General features: G+C 41.9%; 1 protein-coding gene and 1 long non-coding RNA gene across 5 annotated transcripts in view; both read left to right on the top strand.

Annotated features, from left to right (window-relative positions):
- PIEZO2 (piezo type mechanosensitive ion channel component 2) overlaps positions 1–23861 on the top strand; it is a 451560-nt gene that overhangs the window by 36323 nt on the left and 391376 nt on the right. The window lies entirely within an intron of this gene.
- On the top strand, positions 1086–23186 carry LOC116571617. Its single transcript, XR_004277927.1, has 3 exons — positions 1086–1179; positions 16866–16875; positions 23176–23186. It is a non-coding gene; the product is annotated as an uncharacterized LOC116571617 (long non-coding RNA).

Below are 23861 nucleotides of genomic sequence, written 5' to 3'. Positions count from 1 at the left end.
GCTTCTGCCTTCAGCTCATGTCATGATCCCAGAAGTCTGGGATCGAGCCCCGAATCGGGCTCTCTGCTCAGCAGGGAGCCTGCTTCCCCCACCCCCCTTTGCCTGCCTCTCTGCCTATTTGTGATCTCTTTCTCAGTCAAATAAATAAATAAAATCTTAAAAAAAAATACAACAGTGGTGTTAATTATAGACACCATACTATATATTTCATCCCCAGGACTTACACAGTTTATAACCGAAGTTTGTACCTTCTGATCCAGGTGACCCACTTCTACCCATTTCGCGTACCCGTACCTCTGCCTGTGGCAGCCACCAAGCTATTCTCTGTATCTAGGACTTCTTTCTGTTGTTTAGTGACATCGTCTGATATTTGAGAAAAACACTTAAGTCTTTATATGTTAGCTTTGCGTGATTAATCAGTGTAAGGGCATTCAAAAATGGTTACTCAGCTTCAAGGCTAGATGAGCAAGGAGCTTGTGGGAGGGATTTATGTATCTGAGTTAGAATCAAATGCATTTTTCTTTTCTCATAGAATCTTGGGCTATAATTGGCACAGAAAGATGAGGGAAGATGATTTTGATGTCTCTTCACATACTTATTTTTCATAATAGTGCATCAAAAATGTGTTTCTTTTAAAATAGACTTTAATTTCGTGTCAAAAAAAAATAAAATAGACTTTAATTTTTTAGAGCTGTTTTAGGTTCACAGCCAAACTGAGCAGAAAGTAGAGATTTCCCATATACTCCCACCTCCGTGCATACGCACCCCTCCCCCACCATCAACATCCCCCGCCAGAGTGGACTATTTGTTGCAATTGATGAACCTACATTGACACACCATTATTACCTTAAGTCCATAATTTGTATTAGATCAAATTTTAAGACATTGTACGTAATACATTATTTATTACAATGAATCTTTACTGTTACTGTAGAACATGGTTTTCTACATCAAATGGATAAATTTTTGCAAAGTGAAAATGTTTAAGTTTTTCTTAAGTTACTTAGAAAATTCTTTGATGGATGAATATTGAACTACCTTTGCATCCGTGGGATAAATTCTAGTTAATGGTGGTGAATGAAATTTTTAACATATTATAGGATTCTGTTTGCTAGCATTTGGTTGAGGAGTTCTGCATCTATGTTCCCCAGAGATATTGGCCTGTAGTTCTCTTTTTTGGTAGTGTCTTTGGTAGTGTCTTTATGCTGTCCTGATAGAATGAATTTGGAAGCCTTCCATCCTCTTCTACTTTTTGTAGTGGTTTGAGAAGAATAGGTATTAGTATTTCTTTAAATGTTTGGTAGAGTTCACCTGTGAAGCCATCTGGTCCTAAACTTTGTTTATTGGGAGTTTGGAACTCTCATGCACTGTGGGCAAGAGTGTGAACTGGTGCAGCCACTGTGGAAGACCATAGGGAGGTTCCCCAAAAGATTAAGAATAGAATTACCATATGCTCCACTAATTCCACTACTGGGTATTGGCCCAAAGAAAACAAACACAAATTTGAAAAGATATATGCAGCCCTATGTTAACTGCAGTATTATTTACAATAGCCAAGATATGGAAACAACCCAAGTGTGCATCCATAGATGAATAGATAAAGACGTGGTATGGATAGAAACACAATGCAAGATGATTCAGCCATGAAAAAGAATGAGATCTTGCCATATGCACACCATGGGTGGACCTAGAGGATATTATGGGCTAAGTGAAATAAGTGAGTCAGAGAAAGCAAAATATGATGATTTCACCCATATGTGGAATTTAAGAAACAAAGCAAACAAGCAGGGTTGGGCGGGTGAAACAGATAAAGGGGATTAAGCGTACACTTAACTTGATGAGCACCGAGTACTGTATAGAATTTTTAAAACATTAATTATATGCTTGCAGCTAATGTAATACTGTATGTTAATTATAATTCAGTTAATAAAAGGAAAATACTTAGAAAGTAAGTCTCCTGAGATCATATGAAAGTTTGGCAAGTTTACCTTCCACAAGTATAATTTTAAAACATCTTTATGCAAGATATAATTTTTTTAGTCCAGTTAGAAAGTTTTATGTCTAAAATCTGACTTGGATCTCCGTTGGGTAGGGAAAGGATCTAAGCCATCGAGTTGTCATGAGTCAGGATTTAGATTTATTTGCCTAATTTATAAGCAAGAGGTTTTTGTTGTCTCTTATTCAGATACAATACACTTTGTCCGAATTTGAAACATTGTTCTGATATATTTCATGCCCTGTATGTTGGAAGTCGAGCTGCACAGAGAGGAAGCTTGCAAAAGAGCAGAAGGCATTCTGAGGGATGCTGAACTATGTTCCTGGGTATCCCATGAGGACTGCTGATCTTGGAATCCAGTGTCTGTGGCTAAGAAGAGGATTCCTCAGAAGATCTCCTGTCCTCTGGCAGCTCTAGAAGAATGCCTTATTGCTGAAGACAGTCGTGCATGCCTCCTCCTTGTGGTGATAAAGAGCCCTGTTTTAATACAGCCAGCATTTCAGAGATAAGCTTTGCACATGGTTTGAGAGATTTCTGAAGACCTTGAGTGCCAAACTAGAGAACTTGGAGTTCATGCAGAGGGGAATCAGGATAGACTCACCCTTAGCCTAAACTCTTTAAGGTGCTCCTTTCAAGGCTGTGTATGCAACTAGACCAGTGTCCTGACTTACAGAAAGAGGCATACACTTTTTGAGGTAGACGATCGGCCTACAATGATATTTGATGATATTTGTAGTGTATTTGTAGTGTATCCATCACATTAGTGTAGTTGACTCTATTGTATAACAGCAGAGTTGGCATAGACTTGGCTGTGTTGTAGCTATTGAAACCACATGAATATTTCATCCTAGTCAGGGAAGTGATATGATAAATATTAAAAAAGGACAGCGCTAAAAAATTATGTGTGAAAGGGCAGTGGGGTTGGGCACACACCAACAGTCTGGGCACCCACTGCTTTGGCTCCGTCTACTTCTGACCTTTCTTCATGATCACATCTCCGGAGTGGTTTGGGAGGTGGTGGCTGGGAGGTCATGCACTGTCACAGATGATGGCTAGGGGATAACCTATCTGCTGATACTGAAGCCGTTCCTTCCATGAAAGGAAGACCCAGATTCAGATTTGGGTAAAGAGAGGTTTCATTCAAAAAGACTTATGGCAGAGGGGAGGACTTTCTGGCTGTGAGATATTGACAGCATCTCAAAGGTCAAGAAGAAAGGGCCTTCCCTTCCATAGGGGGGAGTAAACAGGTAAATGAGGTGTGGGGAAGAGGGATGAGTGGTGGCATCATGGGACAGTCAGTCCTCAGTTACTGGGGAGTGTGTATCCCTGTGGCCAGTCTGTTCTCAGGAGGCCCCTTAAGGAGTGGGGTGTTCTGTTCATGGGTGAGTCCAAGGCCTTATGGGGAGGGGGTGGCTGAAATTTGGTCAAGTGAAGAAAGTGGTCCTTTGTTCTATTTGGTCAATGGGGACAAACAGTTCTGTTAACAATCTATGAGACAAAGAATGAGAGTGTGGAGGATCTGTGTCTGGCCTTGTTTTGGTAGAAAGGAGGGCATTTGAGAATTTCATCTATCCATTAAGGGGAGGGAGATTCTTTGCAGGGAACTTTTCCCGGAACAAAAAAGGGGAGGGCATTCTCTTTCCTTTCTTTCTTTTGGTAAAAAATGCATTTTAGTAATATTATTTTTGATAGTTATTTGTATATGCATTTAAAAGTAAGTTTGAACCCCTGGGTTCCATTACCAGTTGGTACTGAACCACCCTCATCAGGAAGTGAGCAAAGCTGTTAATATCAAATGTGCAAATCTCACTGTCAGAGAAAGGTGATTTTACACTGTGCTGGGGAAAATAACTAAGAATTTAAATTTTTCATTGTATGTGTGTACATTGGCTTAGATTTAGTGGCTCAAGTTAAACAAATACAGGGAGATTTTACATATACAAGTATTATATCGTGTATGGGTATGGCATATTATTTTTTTTTAAAGATTTTATTTATTTGTTTGACAGAGAGAGACAGCAAGTGAGGGAACACAAGCAGGGGGAGTGGGAGAGGGAGAAGCGGCTCTCTGCCGAGCAGGGAGTCTGATGTGGGATGCGATCCTAGGACTCCGGGATCATGACCCGAGCTGAGGGCAGATGCCCAATGATGGAGCCACCCAGGCGCCCTGGCATATTTGTTTTAAAAGGATAATGTTTTAAAGTTTGATTTTGCACACACCACTCAAATCTGTTTTGTACTCCCTGAATTCCCAATTATGACTGGGCTCCCAGTGTCCTCATGGATGGGGAGTTTCTTAACAACTGTTGTTTTCCAGCAACACAGGACCCACTTGAAGTTCTGTATTGTTACCTTATGTATACCAGGGTTATATTTCTGGCATTTCACGAATCAACCAGTTCAAGTGAATAGTTCTTAAGTGTTTACACTGCTGGATGTGAGAGTGTGGCAAAAATGAGGAAACGAACCATGACCTTTTTCTTCCAGGTAGGAGTTGACTGAGAAAACCCTGGGGAGGTAGTTATCAATGTAGTAGACCCCGAGACTGGGTTTGAGACTGGCCAAGACACCTCTCTGGAGTGTCTCCTTCATCCTGTCTATGCACTAGCTACAGAAGAGGAGGCAGGGTTTAAAGCTGGGCAAATTCTGGGCCATTATGTGTTTTCACAGTAGACAGAAGAGTGGGCATTCTGAGCTTAATTTTCAGAATGTATTTATGTTTTTTTTTTCTCCTTTACCTGATTTGGAAAATGCTGATGTATGACCAAGTCTGTAATTCTTTTTCACAACCCCAGCAAGACCCTGACCGATATCCAACATTTATGGGATGTCAACAACTACAGAGGGGCCGATCTGCCATAACTTTTTCCATGTGCCCTGGACTCATCAATTGCTGTGTAATTTGGAGCCTGGACTCTTACTGGCGCCGTATAAATAAATGATGGGGGGCGGGGGAGTATGTATTTTGGTCCTGATGCTTAGATTCCGAAGTTGTAGACCTTTTTGAGGTCCTCATTAGGGATTAAAGTATTGAAGAGTTGCTCTCAATAAAGACGCTTATGCCTTCAGATGGACAGACTGGTCAGGAAATCTCTAATGGACCAAAGCAGTCCTTTCAAACAATGGTTTTAACTGATCTTGAACTCAAGTGATCTTCCTGATACCAAAAATAATAAATAAATAAATAAATAAATAAATAAATAAATAATGGAGTTTTTAAATCCCCAAACAAAAAAAACCCTGTTTAATTAGAGTTTAAAAACTCATTATGTTTGTGAATAGTCAAAGCCTAATCCTGCAGATAATAAAGATCTACAAGATAAATTCTAAATAGGGATATCTGGGTGTTCGTAGTAATTCACCATCACCCTCCATATCTTATTTTAAAGTTAAGTTACTTTTAGTCAATTTTAGTCAGTTACGAAGAGTTCTTTATTAGTATATATGGTATAATGTCAGGAGTGTAAAGAATTCAGCCAGGGCTCCTCAAACCCAGGCAAGAGCCTCACTCTTCAGTGAGAACCAGGAACTCATGAGGGTCCACAGAGCGGTGAGCCTGAGATCAAAGTTTATTGGCGATATTGTGTTTTATCTTGAAAAAGACATAGTTTTATTCTTCTTTGTAATTTACACATAGTTGTTTTGATATAAAAATAACATTTTATAAAAAATTCCTTCTCACCAAGATCAACTACCCATCCAGAAGCCTCAGGGATATTGGCCATGCGCCCACCATGTTCGAGGGCACACTGGTACCTGCTTCAAGAAGTTGTGTCAGCTTCAAGTTCAAGTAGGGATTCAATGCGGCCTGAAAACAGGAGAGGAAGGAGGGGTGGCAGGAGAACTGGATGAGGACTGTCAAGGTCAAGTGCCCACAGGTATCAGGCAGGTAAAGGTGGTACAAAGAGTGGCTTCAGTGTCACAGAGGTGGGGGATGTGGGGGATGCTGGCTCCCTGAGGATGTGTACTTTTCCGAGAGGACAAGCGGCTGGGGACTGACACTAAGTAATGGGACACAGGAGCCAAGTTCTGGAAGACAGCACAATGAAAGAAAAAATTGGAAAACCAGGTGTTTGTAAGCAATCATAGAGTCAGTTCAAGATTTGGTCAGGAAAACAGAAGTCACTTTAAGTAAGGGAGCTATAGGTTTACACCACTTGGGAAGATTGTGAGCAGAGGAAGTTCTCACAGGCCCACAGTCCTCTGTCTGAGGTACCAGGAAGGCTCCGCCGCCGCCAGGCGTCCTTGGCAGATCTCAGAGCGCCCTGCAACTCTGTAGGTTGGCGGCCCCAGCACTGCAGGAGCCGGGAGAAGCTGCCGCCATCTGTCTTGGTGCCTGTGGCACTGAAGTGGGCCATTTCCCTGGCCCCTGGGAGGCTGCTGAGACCTCACGTTTGCCCCTGCCCTGTCTGCCTGCATGTCTGTGTGAACGACTTGAGAAGCATCATGACTTCTCCTCCCTTCTGAGTCTGTGTAGGGTTTCTCCAGGCAGGATTCTAACACAGAACCTTCTGGAGTCGAGGTTTCTGGGGAGAGCAGTCCTGGCCTCCCCTTCCTGTGCACAGAGGGCCTTACAAGGGGGTGGCCGTGCTGGAGACTGGATGGCAGACAATCCAGCCCACTCCTGGACTTTGTGTGTTGGCAAATAATTCAAATTTAAAATGCTGTGCTAGCCAACACTGTGTGTTCCAAAGAAAATGCATGTGTGGGCCAGAGCTGCCTGTGGTCAGCTGGACGGGAGGAATGGCAGGAAGCGCAGGACCCAGGACGGACAGAAAGGCGTCAGGAGGCAGGCTGGTTCAGAAGAGACGGCAAGGCACTAAATCAATTTGATTGACTTAAGGATTTGGCCAAGCCTGGCTTTCTGAATTCATTTTGCTCCCCTGTTCCAAACTCTCAGTATCTCTGCGAAATAGTGGAGCAACTACTATACAATTCTGTGATTTCTCATTTATTCAGAGAAAGACCCAGACACTTAATAGGTCCAATGTGTGTTTTTTTCCAGTATCATCAAGCAATTAACCAAATTCTAAATCAAGGGATCCGGTGATAGCATCAGATAACACAGGTTAAGGGCTCAGTCCCTCCCCCTAGCTTTAGATGCCACTCACAAGCCCAGGTTATCACCTGGGCTTCTGACCAACTGGCTATGCATGGAGGTTCCAATAACCACCCACCTTAAGTTCCATCAATTTGCTAGAGCGGCTCATAGAACTCAGAGGAGTATTTTACTTACTAGATTACCAGTTTGTCTTAAAGGCTATAATTCTGGAAAAGCTAGGTGGAAGAGATGCTCAGGGCAGTGTATGGGGCAGGGGCGAAGCTCCCATGCTCTCTGGGAGAGTCACTCTCGCAGTCCCACCTTGTGTTCACCAGCCCATAAGCTCTCTGAACCCTGTCCTTTTGGGTTTTCCAGGAGGCTCTATTAGGTAGGCATCATTGATTAAATCATTGGCCATTGGTGATCAAGGCAATCTCCAACCCCTCTCTGATTCCCCCAGAGGTTGGAGGGTGAAGTTGAAAGTTCCAGACCACAGATCACATTGGTTCCCCTGGCAACCAGCCCCTATCCCTAGGGGTTTTCCAAAAGTTGCCTCATTAACATAAATTCTGACAAGTTTGAAAAGGCTTCTTAGGAATAACAAAAGACACTCTGATTCTCTTATCATTTAGAAAATTCCAAAGGTTCTAGGAGCTTTGCACCAAAACCAAGGACAAAGACCAAACTTGTATTTCTTATTACAAATCACAGCATTACAGTAAGGTAAATGATTAGACTGAAACCATGTAGGAAACCACTGGATTTCAAGTCCTCATTGCCCATCACAAAGGCCTGGGAGCAAGCGTGTAGTAGAGGGTTAGTTCTTAACACAGAAGTGTAATCTTCCTATTTTCTTCTCAAATAAAAGGATGTTTTTGGAGAAGAACCAGAGAAGTACTTATTAAGACATTTTATGTATATTTATTAGAAAAGTGGGGATGGAAATGCCGCAGCTGCAGCCCCTGGAAAATGAAGAGCTTCCCACTGCTCTTGAACTTGCCTTCCTCTGCCAAAGGTACCCATGGAGTGGGAGGGAGCACAGTTGAAGGGCTTAAGTTCTAAAAATGAGAACTCTTCTTTCAATTCTAGCCATCTCTTCCTTGTCAACTTCTGATTAAAAAAAAAAAAATGCCTTGTTGCTCTTTAGGAAAGTCAAATCTATAAAGTCAAATCTAACTAGAAATTTTACGCCCCCCCCCCAAAAAAAAATTGCAAGAGAGGAAGGGTCTGCAAACAAAGATGTTATCATCTTGCCGTATTTAGAATTGACCAAAGCATACAACTTTTTACTTCTTGGCATTACAATCGCTGTGTTTAGTTCCATACTGAAATAAAGAGAGCCTCCTTTGCCCACGAACATGGCATATAAATGGCCAAAGGAGCAAGTCCATTACAAATAACATGGGCAGCCCAGTAATTTTCTCGCAGAGATTTGCTCATGCTGTTTAATCCGGCAATACCTCTGGCCAAAGAAGCTTCCGCCCCTCCTTCGAGGATCATGGGGACCATAAGGCACTAATGAAATTTCCAGCTGCTCTGGGGTGAGTTTGGGGGCTCAGTGAAGTTATGGAGATGTGGTTTGTGAGTTCTGCAGACTGTTCAGTGTCATTACTGGTCCCCTGACATGATGTCACCTTTCCCTAATTACCTGGAGGTAGGGCCCTTTGACAGCTACAGACATAGTAGGCTGCCTGGTCACCCCACGTCTGTGTGGGCTCTGTTCTGTCCAGGGAAAGGGTACTTTTCCTCAAAAATCTATTGCAAAGAGTTCCTGTACAAGACAAAATCCACATGACTCTGTAACATTTCCACTGGTGGTATTTCTGTATCTTCTTACCTGCATTTGGAGGGCGGAATGGTACAGTGGCAAGAGCGCGGGTTGTTGACTTGCTATCCCTGGGCTGCTCCCTTAGCAGCTGTGATGTGGGTGTTAACTTTTGGTGTCTACACCTGCATCAAAATAAAAAAAAAACCCCACCCACCCTGGGGACAAATAGTGGGGGGCCTAGGCATCTCCATCAGTTAAGGGGTTAAGTCCCTGCCTTCTGCTCAGGGTCCCCTAGAGCTTCCTGCTCAGCGTGGAGTCTGCTTGACCCTCTGCCCTGCCCCCTCAAAGCAAAGAAATATATATATATTTTTTTAAGGGACAAACAGGGGCACTTGGGTGGCTCAGTGGGTTAAGCCTCTGCCTTTGGCTCAGGTGATGATCTCAGGGTCCTGGGATTAAGCCCCACTTAGGGCTCTCTGCTCAGCAGGGAGCCTGTTTCCTCCTCTCTCTCTGCCTGCCTCTCTGCCTACTTGTGATCTCTGTCTGTCAAATAAATAAATAAAATCTTGAAAAAAAAAACGGGACTGACAAGAACCACCTCCCCACCTCAGAGGGTTGTTATGAGAATAAAATTGGATAACACTTGGAAATATGTTTCAAGCTATAAATCTTGATGTCACTTGTTATTTTTGCACTTTTGTTTAATGACTTTTCCTACTCAGCTCTTTGTACTGTGGTGCTTTTCACTTATGAAATTCTGAAGTTCCACAGGTAGAACAAGCTATTTTTTTAGAATAAAAAATACTGTGATTTTTATGTGAGACAGATCTGAACATGGGTGGTAAATGTGTAATATTCTGCTCTGTCCTTTTTCTTAAGCAAATGCAAATACCCTAGACACGGAGTTTCCATGAGAACTTCCCATCAGTAATCTCAGTGACAAGGAAGTGACTTAGATTTTTGTGAACATTATAACACAATCAACACTAGCCAATGAGAATTCTTGTGACTTCTTTGTTTTTGTGGAATACAGTTGACTTTGATATTCCCCCAAACCTACATGGCTTGTAGGTTAAAGCAGAGCAACTTAATATAAAGGATATAATTTTTGTAACATGTATTGTGTATTTAAAGCGACTGTCAAACTACGGATATGTGCTCTGGATTTACTCACTTTTGCAGAAACTTGGAGGTAAAGGATCGTTTTTCTTTGCTGCTGGCTGTGGTATTCACTTATGTAATTAAATGATACTTCTGAGCCCCTCCATCCAAACAAAAAAATTACCTTCTGATATATTTAAATACAAAGTGAAATCAAAGGAATTTTTAGTGACCTCCCCCAAATTTTGGGAGGGCTAAGGTTTCAAACTCAACAGCATGGAATTTGGGTCTCTGCCATTTTGAATATTCTGTAATGCCATCGTGGGGAAGCATGTCTGTGAGAGAAATCTACTGTCCAGTAAACTCCATAGTATTCTACATAAATTTTTAGTCTTCCTTTGAAAAAACTGACTCAACTGAGTTTTTGAATGTTTTACTTTGAGAAGCAAAAACATATTTTCTTACCCACTAGATTCCTATGTTATTTTATTCAAATACTTAAATTTTATCTGTTTATTGTCTCCATTCTCTCTCCACTCTCACCCAGAAGTTCCTGAAGGTTGATAATCTAATAACATCTCCTGGCATGTTTTCTCACACTTTGAGAACAAAGTAAGCTTATAGCAATATTTTGAAGTCTAATGATAATAGCAAAAACCTTCACTAAGTGTTTTTAAGGAGACTATGCACTGTTCTAAGCCCTTTGCGTACATTTAAGACTCATAACAGCTATGGGGGACCCACGCTATTGTTATGCATCTCTTCCTTCCCCCTTAGAAATGTGATCTGCCTTAAAATAATTCAAGGAGCATTTTTAACCACCCCTAACTCCTCCCCACCCCACCAAAGAAAGGGTGTATGAAGTCAGAAGAGTCAAGTTTGTAGGACAAAAGCCCTGAGAGGTGTTGGGGAGGAAATATTTTATTCTACCCTTCAAGGTTCTTCTAGTTGGTCTAAGAATTAAATTGATATGAAACAAATTAACAGGAGAAAATAAAATGTAACTTCATCTATACAGGGAATCCACATAAACATGAGATTTCAAAGATTATCAAGCAAAATGAGATATATATGTTATTCTGAACGAAGGAGAAAGGTGTACGTACAGGTCTGGGACTGAGTAGGAAAGCAATTTGCAAGAAGGTGAAAAAGTAATAGTTGGGTAAACAAATGTTTGCTGGGCCACTTAGAAACAATGGGCTTTAGAGAGGAATTTTATCAAACAGACTTTACTAAGTTCCTCCCTATCTGCCCCATCTAGCTTGTATTATACTGTGGTTATCTATGGTGGTGTTCTCTTCCTGGAGCAGGTCCTCTGTTTAAATTCTTTTAGGCAGTTAGGGGATAGGTCAGAGGTTCTTCCTGAGTCTTTTGGGCCTTGATTATTTTCAGCTTGAACTAATCTGCATGCCAAAGTGGCATATTTTGGGTTGACTCATTCTGAACCCCTACATAGGTCGACCAAAAATGGTTTGTCAAACTGAAACTTTACCTGATTCATAGAACTCTTCCCAGTGGCCCATCTTCTCAGGGCTCAGGATACCCTCTGTGATGGTTTGTTTCCCAGCAGAATTGTGTGATCTCTTGCCAGTCCCAAGAACTGGCAGCCTACCCTGGGGCAGCATTTATATAAGGATTCCCCCCCTGGAAGTCAGTCCTAAGCCAGTCCTTCCAGGGATGTCTCAGGGAAAGCTGCTGGCGTTCTTTGCACACTTGTTTGTGAAGGCATTCACAAACAATTGTGTCACAATCATTGTGTTAGGCTCCTTATAGCTGACGCATGAAAGAGAAGAAGGTTGAAGAGGGCCCCATGGTTGAATGGTCATGAGGGGATGGCCTATTGATAAAAACTGTTGCCATCTGAGTGTTGGCCTAAAGCAGCATTTTTCAGATATCTTTAGGCACAATGACCAAAAGACATTTTTAGAATTTATTCATGAATGACTTTTCCTCCCATGTGCCAAAAAATGGAACTTGAACTTTTCAAATAAACAAGGTATTTGGTCCTTTTGAGAAGCCCTTGGAATGACCTAATCAGTCAGATAACCCTAGAGCTGAGGCACTAGATGTTCGGGAAATCTGTGTGGTCCATTAGGCTGCTGATACTTCCAGCTGAATCTTGCCTGGAGGGAGGATCAATCTAAATGCTTTGCTGGTTGTTATCCAACATAATTTTGCTTATATTTTATAATGCAATTTTTATGCAGTTAGGGAGCTTTACAGTCAAAACTCAGGAAGCAATGGCATTCAATGAAATATTCCCCAGTTCGGGCCGTTGCAGGACATGCGATGCTATATGATATTGTTCTGTGGCTGCTCTCCAACGACCGCGGGTCGTTTGGGTTGGACTCAAGTACTCTGCAGATGATTGGGTCCATTTTGTTAAAACTTCACACCTAAAGCTCCTTAAGCTGATAAGAGGCTGGGAAGATTGAGATAAACTGGGCTAGACATGCTTGCCAAGTGGCTGTTCTGAGCGTGGGAGCGTGCTGTGATGATGATGTTAAATGCCGGAATGAGTTTCTGCATCAAGCTATTTCCTACACCTCCTTAGAAGCATTCTACAGATGGGGCATATCCCCCATTTGTTTCTGTCTAGTCCACAGGCCAGAGGAAGAAGTTTGATTTCCAAGTTCCCTTTCACCTGGATACCATCAAACAGGGGATGTGAGTCTATTTTGGCTTGTAGTGTTTTGGCCCAGAACTAGAGTTTATGGTTGCAAGTTCAGTGCTGTTAACCAGTCTCCAAGTTATTTCTAGTCCCCAAGCACTGGGCACTTTTGTATTGGGGTATTACTTTCCAGTGAGCCACGTCTGGTGCTTCCCTCCCTCTTCTGTTTATCCTCCGATATCAGTCTGAGCACTCCTACTCCTCTATACCTCTCCACTGGTGTCTTCTGCCCCTGTACAGATCCAGAAATGTATAATCCTACATCTCAGGCTGATTTCATGGGTGTTCTGGTAGATATTTAGCTCAATTCAGAAGACCCATTGAAACAGGGTCTCCTACTCCTCTGCCATCTTGTCCCTCCTTCCTCTGGTTGCAAGTTTCAGAAGCAAAATCTTGGTTACAGAAAGCAGACAATTCACTGGTACTCCCTTAGGCATGACAAGGCCATGGGGTCCAGATCTCACTTCTTCTTTTCCAAGCTGTGTCTTGCCAAATGAGGCAAAGGGCAGGTCTCTGCTAATAGACATAGAGCTGGTAACTCTCAGGAAAAGAATCTCTTTTCCACCAGCTCTAACAAAGTCCCTGAGACAATGCTAATGGTGCTGCTGGAATTTTAGTAGGAATCAAGCAGGAAGAGGGTTGTGGGAGGGACCTCACTGGCCAAACCAGGTCACATCTAGGATAGAGGATACGGTCAACCAATTCTGAACTATGTAAACCGTGCTGGAGGAGAGTGTTCCCCAAAAGGAAGAGGTACAATTATGCAACAGCAACACAGGACCCCAAGGTCCCAGTGGTTTGCAACAAAATATGTACATCTCTTGCTGGCCCTACATGTTCACTGCATTTTGGCTGCAGCTCTGTCCTGGGGCCTCTTCACTGTGGGATAGGTTGATGAAACAACCCATAGCATACTGCTCCTCTTATGGAAGGGAAAGAGATAAGGTGGCCAGCCACGCAGTTGCTCTTAAAGATCTTGCTCTCGGGGGCGCCTGGGTGGCTCAATGGGTTAAAGCCTCTGCCTTCGACTTGGGTCATGATCCCAGAGTCCTGGGATCGAGCCCCACGTCAGTCAGACTCTCTGCTCAGCAGGGAGCCTGCTTCCTCCTCTCTCTCTCTGCCTGACTCTTTGCTTACTTGTGATCTCTGTCTGTCAAATAAATAAAATCTTAAAAAAAAAAAAAAAAGTACACTGCTCTCTCATATGGCTGGTCAAGCAAATCACAAAGATAAGCCTGGTGTCAGTACAGTGGGTCATGTGATTCTCCTGCAGTGGGCCCTCTGGGGCTGCAGCCATGATTAAGAACAATGATATACTAGAAAGGCAGTCAAAAAATGGCAGCTAATAGTGCCCAAATGTGTGAGTGAAGGATCCCTCATGCACCCTGGGGTGTTGGGCTGAATGGCGCAAGTCCACATCTGACTCTGCTGCAGTCAACCCTCGGGCCATGGCCAGTTCTGGCACCCGCCCTTGAAGAGCATGTGGGCTGCTTTGGGGTGTTGTGCTGAGTCATGAAGAGTGAAAGTACCTGGGATCTCAGCAGGTAAGGAGAAGTCTCAGGAAGGGGTACAGCCAGCCATGGAAAAGATGGTACGCATCGGGTTAGTGGAAGGGAATAGGCCAGGAGGTTAAACTAGATGCCTCTGAGGAAATTATTTATTTGTTTATTTATTTATTTTAAAGATTGTATTTATTTATTTGACATACACACACACACACACACATACACACACAGAGGGGGCGGGGAGCAAGGGGAGCTGCAGGCAGAGGGAGAAGGAGAAGCAGGCTCCCTGCTGAGCAAGGAGCCTAATGTGGGACTTGATCCCAGGACCTTGGGATGATGACCTGAGCTGAAAACAGATGCCTAACTGACTGAGTCACTCAGGCGCTCCTTGGGAACATTCTATCCTGAGAACTTTGCTTGGGACCATGATAGTTAGGATAATTATTAAACTTCACAAGTACTTGCCCAGTACTCCAAAAGGCTGAAAAAATAACTTTTGTAGTATGTGCTATGAAGTCTATTCCTAGGACCTTGGCTTGCCAATGAGCTCATTTGCCTTGCCTTTCCTCAAGACTTTCTTTCCTGGAGCTCCTCTGACTTGGGTCCGGAGACCTTTCTGCTTGCTGCAGGAGGAGAGGAGAGAGAATAGAGGAACTGGCACTTTTCGTGTGACAGGTTAACTGGGTATAGAGCAGTTATGTGACTTTCTCTAAGTCACAAACCCCGCAGGAATGCTTGGTTTTACTTCGATTTTTCTTTATAATCTCCAGAGATACTGGTCTCAGACAATGGCTATTTGAGGAAAGGGTATCCTCCAGAGGGGTATTGTGGGAGCTAAAAAGAACTGGCAGTTACCATGGATATTACCTATTCCGATTTGCATGTTAGAAATTAGGACAGAGAGGCCTACAGAATTTTACCCAGTTGGTTGGTTCTGGGGTCAAACTGGACCCTCAGCCAAGGTCACAGCCATTGCTTGTATACCCACCATTGTCTCTAGGTCACCACATGGAGATGTTAGATGTGGATCTAGTTTGGGAATGACCACATCAATGGTGACCTTTTTTTACTACTTTTTTTCATGAATATTAATTGAATTTACAGTTCAATGGGAATATTCTAGATGTCTAAAGAGTGGTGAGGTAATCATATGTGCAATTTGAACACAATCCCCTTTACTGTTTAGAACAAGAAGGAAATAGGGTTCAATTTTGTCACAGGTCCTTAAGGACCTTTTGCTTCCAAGTCACAGCTGTTGAACTCAGACTACTTCAGACAAAGAGAAGAAAACTCTGGAATATTTGTATGACTGCAGGAAAATCAGGAATACATTTGGCATCAGGGAAATTGGAACCAGGAATTTCAATGCCACTTGGATTCTCCTTTTGCTTTGGGTATCTCTAATTCCCTCTCTGGGTAAACTCTATTATCTCAAATCAGACACTTCATCTGCAAGGCTAGAAACTTGGCTGATCCATCCCTAGGGCACTGTACTTCCCAGTTTTGTCAATGGAGAGGGATCAAGACTCTTTTCCTAGGTATAGTTAAAAAAAAAAAAAAACGAAACAAAACAAATAAATAAACAAAAACCCAGGGAAGGATTCTCACTGGTCTTCTGTGAGTCAGGGGTGTGCTCTGGTCCAATCATCGTTGGCCAGGGCCAAGGTGTACTAGGACTGGGGCAATTGCTAGGAAGAAATGTTTGGGGAGATGCCTGTGGGAATGTTTGTCCCTACAAAAGGTGCTGCTTCTGAAGGGTGAGATGTAGAAGTAAACCAGATTTCTACTATATGATGTCATGGAATTGTTCTACTCTGTGGTTTTGGATATATACGTTCTATAAGTTTCATATTTAATAACTGATGCTTAATTAAATGTACATCCCATAATATCCAGTAACTTTAGAAGGCTTTGTAAGTATGTTCCATGCCTTTGAAAACAATTTTATTTTAAATATCAAAGAGGTCTTTCTTTGTGAAGTGTGATGGAGACAGGACCAACAAGGTCCATTCATTCAGAATCCATTCAACAGGTAAACCATGTGCCTCTAATGTTAAGCCACTTAGAATTTGAATTAAAAAAAAAAAAGTTTTTATGCAGCACATTGCTCTATGTAAGTTAAGCCTAAACCAAATAAAGAATATGTAACATATTGTAAGATAGAAAGCTAAATTCCTTTATAATTATCTCTTTGTAACAATTGACATCTTCATTTTTTTTTAACTGAGAATTTCTAAAATGACAACGATCAAGGCAGGTCCTAGGACAACCATAATCCCTCCATCGTTTTTGTGTCTTTGGTCTAGAAAAAATACAGAGCAGAAATAAAGAAAGCTAAGAGGGGGTTTTAACGAATTTTAAAAGGATTTGGCTTTCATTGAAAAATGCATCCTATCTTTTATTTACTTTTAAAACCTGTTGATGTATGATTTTACATTTGATAGCTTATAATTAGGAAACTAAGTATGAGAGTTTGTGTATCCTAGAAAATTTTCACTGGATATCAGAGGTTTTCTTTCCTTTTCCTTCTTTTTTTTTTTTTTTTTTAAGTTTTTAAAAATATATTTGGTGGGGGGAGGGGTAGAGGGAGAGGATCTCAAATAGACTGCCCGCTGAGCATGGAGCTCTATCTAGGGCTCAATCTCATAACTCTAAGATCATGACCTGAGATCTTGACCTGAGCTAAAATCAAGAGTCAGGGGCTTAACCAACTGCGCCACCCAGGTGACCCTGGATATCAGGGGCCTTTTGCCACTTGAGCGTCTACATGAAGGTTTCCTCAGGGTGATATCTGTGTAGCAGTTTTTTAGTGACCTAAGAGGAAAGTGACCAAAACCCAATTTTACATTAAATACTTCAGGCAATTCTTTGTGAGGATATCATCACTATCTTATTTATTTACTTTTGCCAAATGGACAAATGAAAAATGGAATTTTACACAGAAAATATCATTTTTTTTTCATTTAAAAAATGTCAACAACCCTATAATGTGTTTTTAAATTATTGATATGTTAAGCTATTTGGCAGTTTTTTTTCTTACTGGCCCATAACAAAGATGTGGTATTTGTCCATAACAAGGATATTGTAACCCATGGTCTCTTGTATAAAATAGTATAACAAAGAAGGGATTGGCTGAAAACAGACCTTTTTCTACATTTTCCTGTAGTGTTAAGAGAACCACTTGCCTGTGTGCAGCAAGATCACAGTATTAAAGTTGGCTTTGAAATTTAAAAAAAAAGAAAGAAGAACAACCACTTGGATTTCTTTTACCAGGGTCCTGCCTGGCGGTCCAGCGAGCAAGCGGTACGTGGGGGAGGTGCCCAAAGCTGCTCTAGAGCCACTGGATGGATTCAGTCAAGTCTCCAGACTCTGGAGGGGATTTCAGAATTTCTAGAAATGTTTTGAGGATCAGAAAAAGCTAACCAGTAGAAGACTTCTGTTGGCTCAGTTGGAAGGAACCCAAACTGGGCTTGAGTAGAATGAACCTAACTCAATGTGGGGGGTGGGGGTGGGGAGCAGTGCCACTTCACCTTGGGAAGCTTGTAAAGAGGCCAGACCAAACCCAGACCTCACATGCTCCTAGACCCCCGGGGATGTCACCATCTTTAAACACCTTCCAAAAGTGCATCTCCAGCCGGAAGGCTGCCCCACTTGGAGTGAACTTCTGAGTTTGCTTCGGCCGCCTGAGTTTAAGTTAATCGTTCTACTCACCTTTGGATGGCCCCAGGTGCCCAAGGCACTTCTGCAGTGTTACAAAAGTGAGAATGTGGTGAGCAGGACACTGGACAGAAACCAAGAGGGTGTCATGATATGCCAAGAAACACAGGATACGGTAGAAATTTTCCATGAGTAGAATGAACTTAAAATGCTGCTGTCTGTGGCATTTAGGATAGAAGCTGGCTGAGTTCCAGCCGGCGAGATCATCTAAATCATCACTTTAGTTTCAAGAGACAGTTGACTCTATTACATGAATATTTTTTATGATAATTAATTCTGTTGCTTTTTAAAAAGCATTCAGATGGAAGGAAAAATCAAATGGAACAATCATTTGAAACATCAATTGTTTTAGCAAGACAATCAAATGATTGTGGATTTAGGGCAATGGGTGTATTCAATTAAAAACCTCATTCTTTTTGAATAATTATGGAAACTCTCCTAAGTCTAAACCTTTAAACCTTCCTTGCAGAGCAAGATACAGCTTAATGTGTAGGAAGGTGAGGGAAAAAATGGCTAATGTATGGATGCTTCAACTTTCCATTTTATCCATATCTGTTGAAAGCATTGTATTGATCTATTTTAAAACACCCTTAATTTTCTTAATATAAAAATAATAATTAAAAGTTTTTTTATGATGAAAAACTTGATAAGCAAAGTATAAAGGCAAATGATATAATAGGAGTAAACATTCGTAAAGGATATAACCAACAATCTCCATCGTACATCAGAGGATAGAATAGTTCAACTGGACTAAAAAAGAAAGAGCCTACAAGGAAAATGGAAAATGATACTTATCAACGACTTACAAAAGAGGAAGTACAAATTACCAGGAAGTCATAGAAAAATAAAATTGAACTCTTTAATAGTAAAGCGATAAATTTAAATGATAACAAGATCCCACACCTCACATACTGAGAAAAAGTGAACTCTGTTGTTGTGCTGAGGGTGCATGTAATAAGGAACTTCTATATGTTTTTCAACTTGTTTTGGAGGACAGTTGGGTAGAATCTATCAAAGTTTAAAATACTCCCCATGTTTTCTTCCATTGGGTTGTTAACCTTACAGAAATACTGGCTCACAGGAGTAGAGGCATGTGGATAGCATGGCTGAATGCAGGACTGAAATCTGAGGTCCGGTCACAGGGGCCTGGTTTCATAAATCATGGAAACCATGGAAACCATGGCGTCTTTTGAAAAGGAATACAATACCTATTTATGTACTAACATAATAAATTGATTGTTTACCGAAAAAGGCAAGTCATAGAACATAGCCTGTAATATATTCTTGTTTTTATAAAAAAGAAACTAGATTGGAAGAAGACACACAAGAAGTTAATAATGAGGACTTGTCGGGAATGGAATTTGCCGTAGGGGGTGGGGAAATTTCTTTTTATTTTCTGAACTTTTTCATGTTGGAAAACTTTATTAAGAGCATTTATTATTTTCTAAGAAAGAAAATTTAAAAAGTGGAAAATAAAGCAACACACGGAGAGATAAAGGACACCCCTAACTTTACCACCAAACATAACTTTTATTAACCTTTGGGGATCATACTTTCATCTACATATTTCCACATATGTGTGTGTATTTCTCTTGTTTTCAGATTTTCCCATGTATCAGTATTTTCGGGAAAATCTTGTTAATAGTGGCTGATGATATCCTGTGCCAGGGCAACATCATAATTAACTTAATTATTCCATACTGTTGGGTATTATATTTGTTTCTAAGTTTTAAGTATTACGTTACTGTTCAGCCTACCATCCTAATGCATAAATCTCTGCCCATCTCTCTGGTTATTTCCTTAAAATAAATTCCTAGAGGTAAGTTTACTGGATTAAGCCATTTGAGCATCTGTTTCATTACCCATTCATTTTTATAATATAATTAGCATAACGTAATTTTGAAAATCATAGAACAGAAGGCTGTGAGGTGAAAAAGAAAAGCCTCACGTATTTCCTTTGTCAACCAACATGTCCCATTTAAAATAATGGGAAAAACATAGAAATGCACAGATGTTTTCAGAAAACAGCCCAGTGAATCAATTATTTCTGAATTAGGAATGTTCATCTGCCATAAAACAGTATTTCCAACCATTTAATACAAAATCATCTAAGGAGTAAACGAAGATGTTCGTAATGCAAGAAGAGAGGGAACATATTCACGTTAAAATGAACTGGAGGGCTTTTGGGATGGGACTAGCCCGCAGTGGGGAAGGTCAGTGAAGATGACTACATCAGTGGCAGGTGGGCTCTTTTGCTGGTGAAGATTTTCTTGCCCTCCTAAGCCGGTTCTGGCCAAGCCCTGTGTTTTATCAGACGGCTCTCAGCTCGGTGCTTGCTCCATACCATATTCGGGACTTGATCCTTCTCCATCTGGGATCGGCACATCTTTTCTGCGAAGGACTGGACAGTCCATATTTCAGGCTTTGCACACCACACAGGCTCCGTTGCAAAAGCTTGATTCTGCTGTCGTCGCTAAAAAGCAGCTGTAGACAATATTAAAAGGGAAGAGCGTAGTTGGGCTGCCATCAAGTTTATTTAGGAACGCTGAAATCTGACTTTCACATAATTTTCACGTTTCATGAAATCTCCATTTGACTTCCATCATTTAAAAATGTAAAAACCATTTTTAGCTGGTGGGGCAGGGTTTGGCCCACGGGATATGGTTTGCCGACACCTGTTCACAGAAAATGGAACAGGAATCACTTCCAAGGAATGGATGGAATTGCCTCATATACAAAAGAAAGGTCCTGCCCAGGAGACGGACTGAACTCATTAGCTATTTTTGTCTGACAGTGTCGGAGAGGAAAAACCTTCTTGTCTTTAGATGTGAAATCTTTCTCAGACAAAGCGAGTGAAAGTCTGATGCTAGCTCTCATCTCCTGGGGTTCGGGGTGGGTGGAGGGTGGGGAAAAGCAAGTTTCTAATTTTGCTGGCAGTGGGCAGCAGGCAACCCAGGAGGAGAAAGGCTTGTCCCATTTGTTTGTTCTTCCCGAGTTACTGCGGTGACACACTGTTCCTCCTTCTCTCCCGATGTCTTTCTCTGTCCCAATTTCCGGACAGACTTTGTTGCAATGACAGAAGAGCAGTGCGGGGTTTGGCAATGAGGATGAAATGCAGAAAAGAAAGCATCCATTGGAGAAGTTAAGTCTGCAAGGTAGTCTACTTCCAGTTTCCCTCAAATCCTTGTGAAGAGAGCTGGAAATGGCCACATAGACGCAGTAGAGCGTCTTCATTTTAGGGAGGAGCCAGTCGAAACCCAGAAACAGTGAGGTATGTGTCTCGGATTGCCTGTCTCTAGGGGCAGAAGCAGGTCTGAAACTCAGAATTGAGGCTTCTATATTGGCCGCTGCCCCTTTGGATGGGCTTCAGCATTAAAAGCCAAGCAAATATCACAGAAGCCAATAAAATGGTATTTGGTAGCAGGATATGGAACCCAAAGCCTGGGGCCCACAGCGTCTCTTTGGTGGACAGTCTCACTGTGGTCCCTCTGCCATGACGGCCTCCCTCAGCCCACGGGCCAGGAAGGCTCAGGGCCTGGCGGTGGCCCAGCCATTATGTCGCCTCTCAGAAGATCTGCTGCTGCCCAGGTAGCCCTGGGGATTGCAACAAGGGGCTGGAGTTGGCTTGCTGGTTTAGAGAATGTGAACCAGTTCAGAATAACTCCACTTTTTTCTAGGTATTTTATCCTGGAATCGGAGTACTAGGTCAAGGATTCATGGCTCCTATAGTCTTTCATTCAGCACGAAAACAAGAAAGGGTTTTCAATATTGAATTTGGAAGGATTGACATTTCTCCCTCATGGCATCTGAGTTTAATTTATAGTCTTCTACTTCAACTAACTACAAATAAACCAAAGGCCTTACTGAACAGCTGGGCCAGAGTATTATTTTTGGATGTCATGGGGGCCAGTAAAGGAAAAAGGGCCCAATTCACTTCTGTCTCTCCTCTAATCTGCTGCAGGGGATTTCAGGGCTCTTTAGATCAAATCTTCCAAATTGGTTGATGTCCTGATTTAGGACCCAGGAATCCTATGAAAGGGGGTTCACATTGAGGTTACTAACTTTTATTAACTGCAAAACAGGATATGCCTCTTTCTTTACCCCTCCCATTTGATTCTTGGTTGGACCGAATACAGTAATTTTCATCAGTGTTCTATGAGTGTGTTGTGTGTTCTGTATTGTTCAGAAATATCTTGGGCCACTGTTAAATTAATTAAAGAAATGGAAGGGGCGGCAAAGTTGTGGGACGGAATTACTAACAGTGCTAGGTTGATGTGGACTTGAGTTCTGGGTTAGCTCTGACCTAGGACAAGTTGGTTTCCCTGGCTGGGTGTCAGTTTCCTCAATTTACAAATGAAAGCCACAGAGTTCAACCACACCATGATTTCAAAACACAGAGTTAGGGCATTTTTTTCTTCCTAAGTAGCTTGTATCTCCTGCATGGCAAGGAAGGAGGATATTATTATTATTATTATTATTTTTCTCACTGGGCCTCAGAAGAAAAGGGAAAGAGGCCAATGTCTAGATTTCAACTCCAAGTCCTGATTAGGTATATGCTTTTATTCATGATTTTCCAGATAGAAGAGAAATGGCTACTCTTCCACAGGTCTCCTGTGGAAGCTAGCATCCATTTTCACTTAACCACGTGGCAAAACAGTTAAGTGGCAAGCTTTGGAATCTCCCTCCCATTCAGAAGAACATAAGCAGTAGAGTCTTGGCTTGAGTGGGATGTCCCCCCTGGAGAGGCTAACATGGGTAGCAGGTGGGGACCAGATCAGGCTCCCCTGCCTACCCCCACGGGGTTGGCAGTGGTGTGCTAACCCCGTCTTGGACCCCTTTGCAGTAGATGGGTTTTCAGCTTCCTAGGACGTGCCGACAGAGGTCCTGAGACAGCTTTCAGTCAGGCCATCCCTGAGGTGCTTCCCTTAAATTTTTATTAAGTGCTTCTAAATTTGCAGACTAATGTTTACATAGAAGAGACATTTTTACGAGAACTAGAAAATGGTCCCAGGCCATGTTTAAAGATATTTTATAATTTATGTTGAATAATCAGCTCTTCACTCAGCTCCTGTTTTTCTTTCCTGTTTAGAATCTGTGCAGAAAATTGAGAAGGAATGTCTTCACTTTATTAAAAGTTTCAAAAGAACAGCTGGAGTTAGTAGGAAGGCTTGAGGTGTGGGGGGGGCGGGGGGTGAGTGTCAGGGGAGCTGAGCACCTGTGGAAATTAATGGCTTCGGGGCAGATGCTGCTGCTCCCTCCAGGCACCTACGCTGCCTGACCTCCTGGATTCTGGCAGTAGGTCTTTGAGAGAATGGAGTTGCTTTATTTCCTAGGAAACTGTAAAATAGTGGAAAAGTCAGCTATTTGAAGTTAGAGGTCTGGGTTTGAGCTCTGTCAAAGCTACTTTCTCTTCATGGGACTTTACAAAAGTGACTTTGCCATAGATGCCTCAATGGTAACATTTAATTTAATTTAATTTAATTTTTTAAAGATTTTATTTATTTATTTGACAGAGAGAGAGAGAGATAATGAGAAAAGGAACACAAACAGGGGGTGTGGGAGAGGGAGAATCAGGCTTCCTGCTGAGTGGGGAACCTGATGCCAGGCTTGATCCCAGATCCCAGGACCCTGGGATTATGACCTGAGCTGAAGGCAGACATTTAATGACTGAGCCACCCGGGTGCCCTTAAGTGATAACATTTTAATGATAAACGACTTTCCTGGGAGTTTGGGGGTTTGGGAGGGTTAACTATTAGATGCGGGTGAAAGGTTGAACACAGAACCACGAATCAGAGTATTAGAGTGGAAACATTGAATTACTTTAGCCATTGAACCCACTAGACTTACACGGCTGTACGTTTAACATTCTGTCCCTTGATACCTCTTTACTGAGTGTTCATCACGCATGTGCTAGGCTCTGTGCCAGGTGCTGAGTGTATGGGGAAGAACAAACAAGATACATTATTTACCTTCAAGGTACTTACCGTAGGAAAACCTTTTATTTAGCCTAAAATACTAAGGATTTAAAATTTTTAAAATGTCTTTTAAGGTAGTTTAAGATG

The sequence above is a fragment of the Mustela erminea genome, chromosome 13 (assembly GCF_009829155.1).
Source record: "Mustela erminea isolate mMusErm1 chromosome 13, mMusErm1.Pri, whole genome shotgun sequence".
In the NCBI taxonomy this organism is placed as follows: domain Eukaryota; kingdom Metazoa; phylum Chordata; class Mammalia; order Carnivora; family Mustelidae; genus Mustela; species Mustela erminea.
Note: the sequence above shows the minus strand (reverse complement) of the source record. Positions and strands in the feature narration are given on the sequence as shown.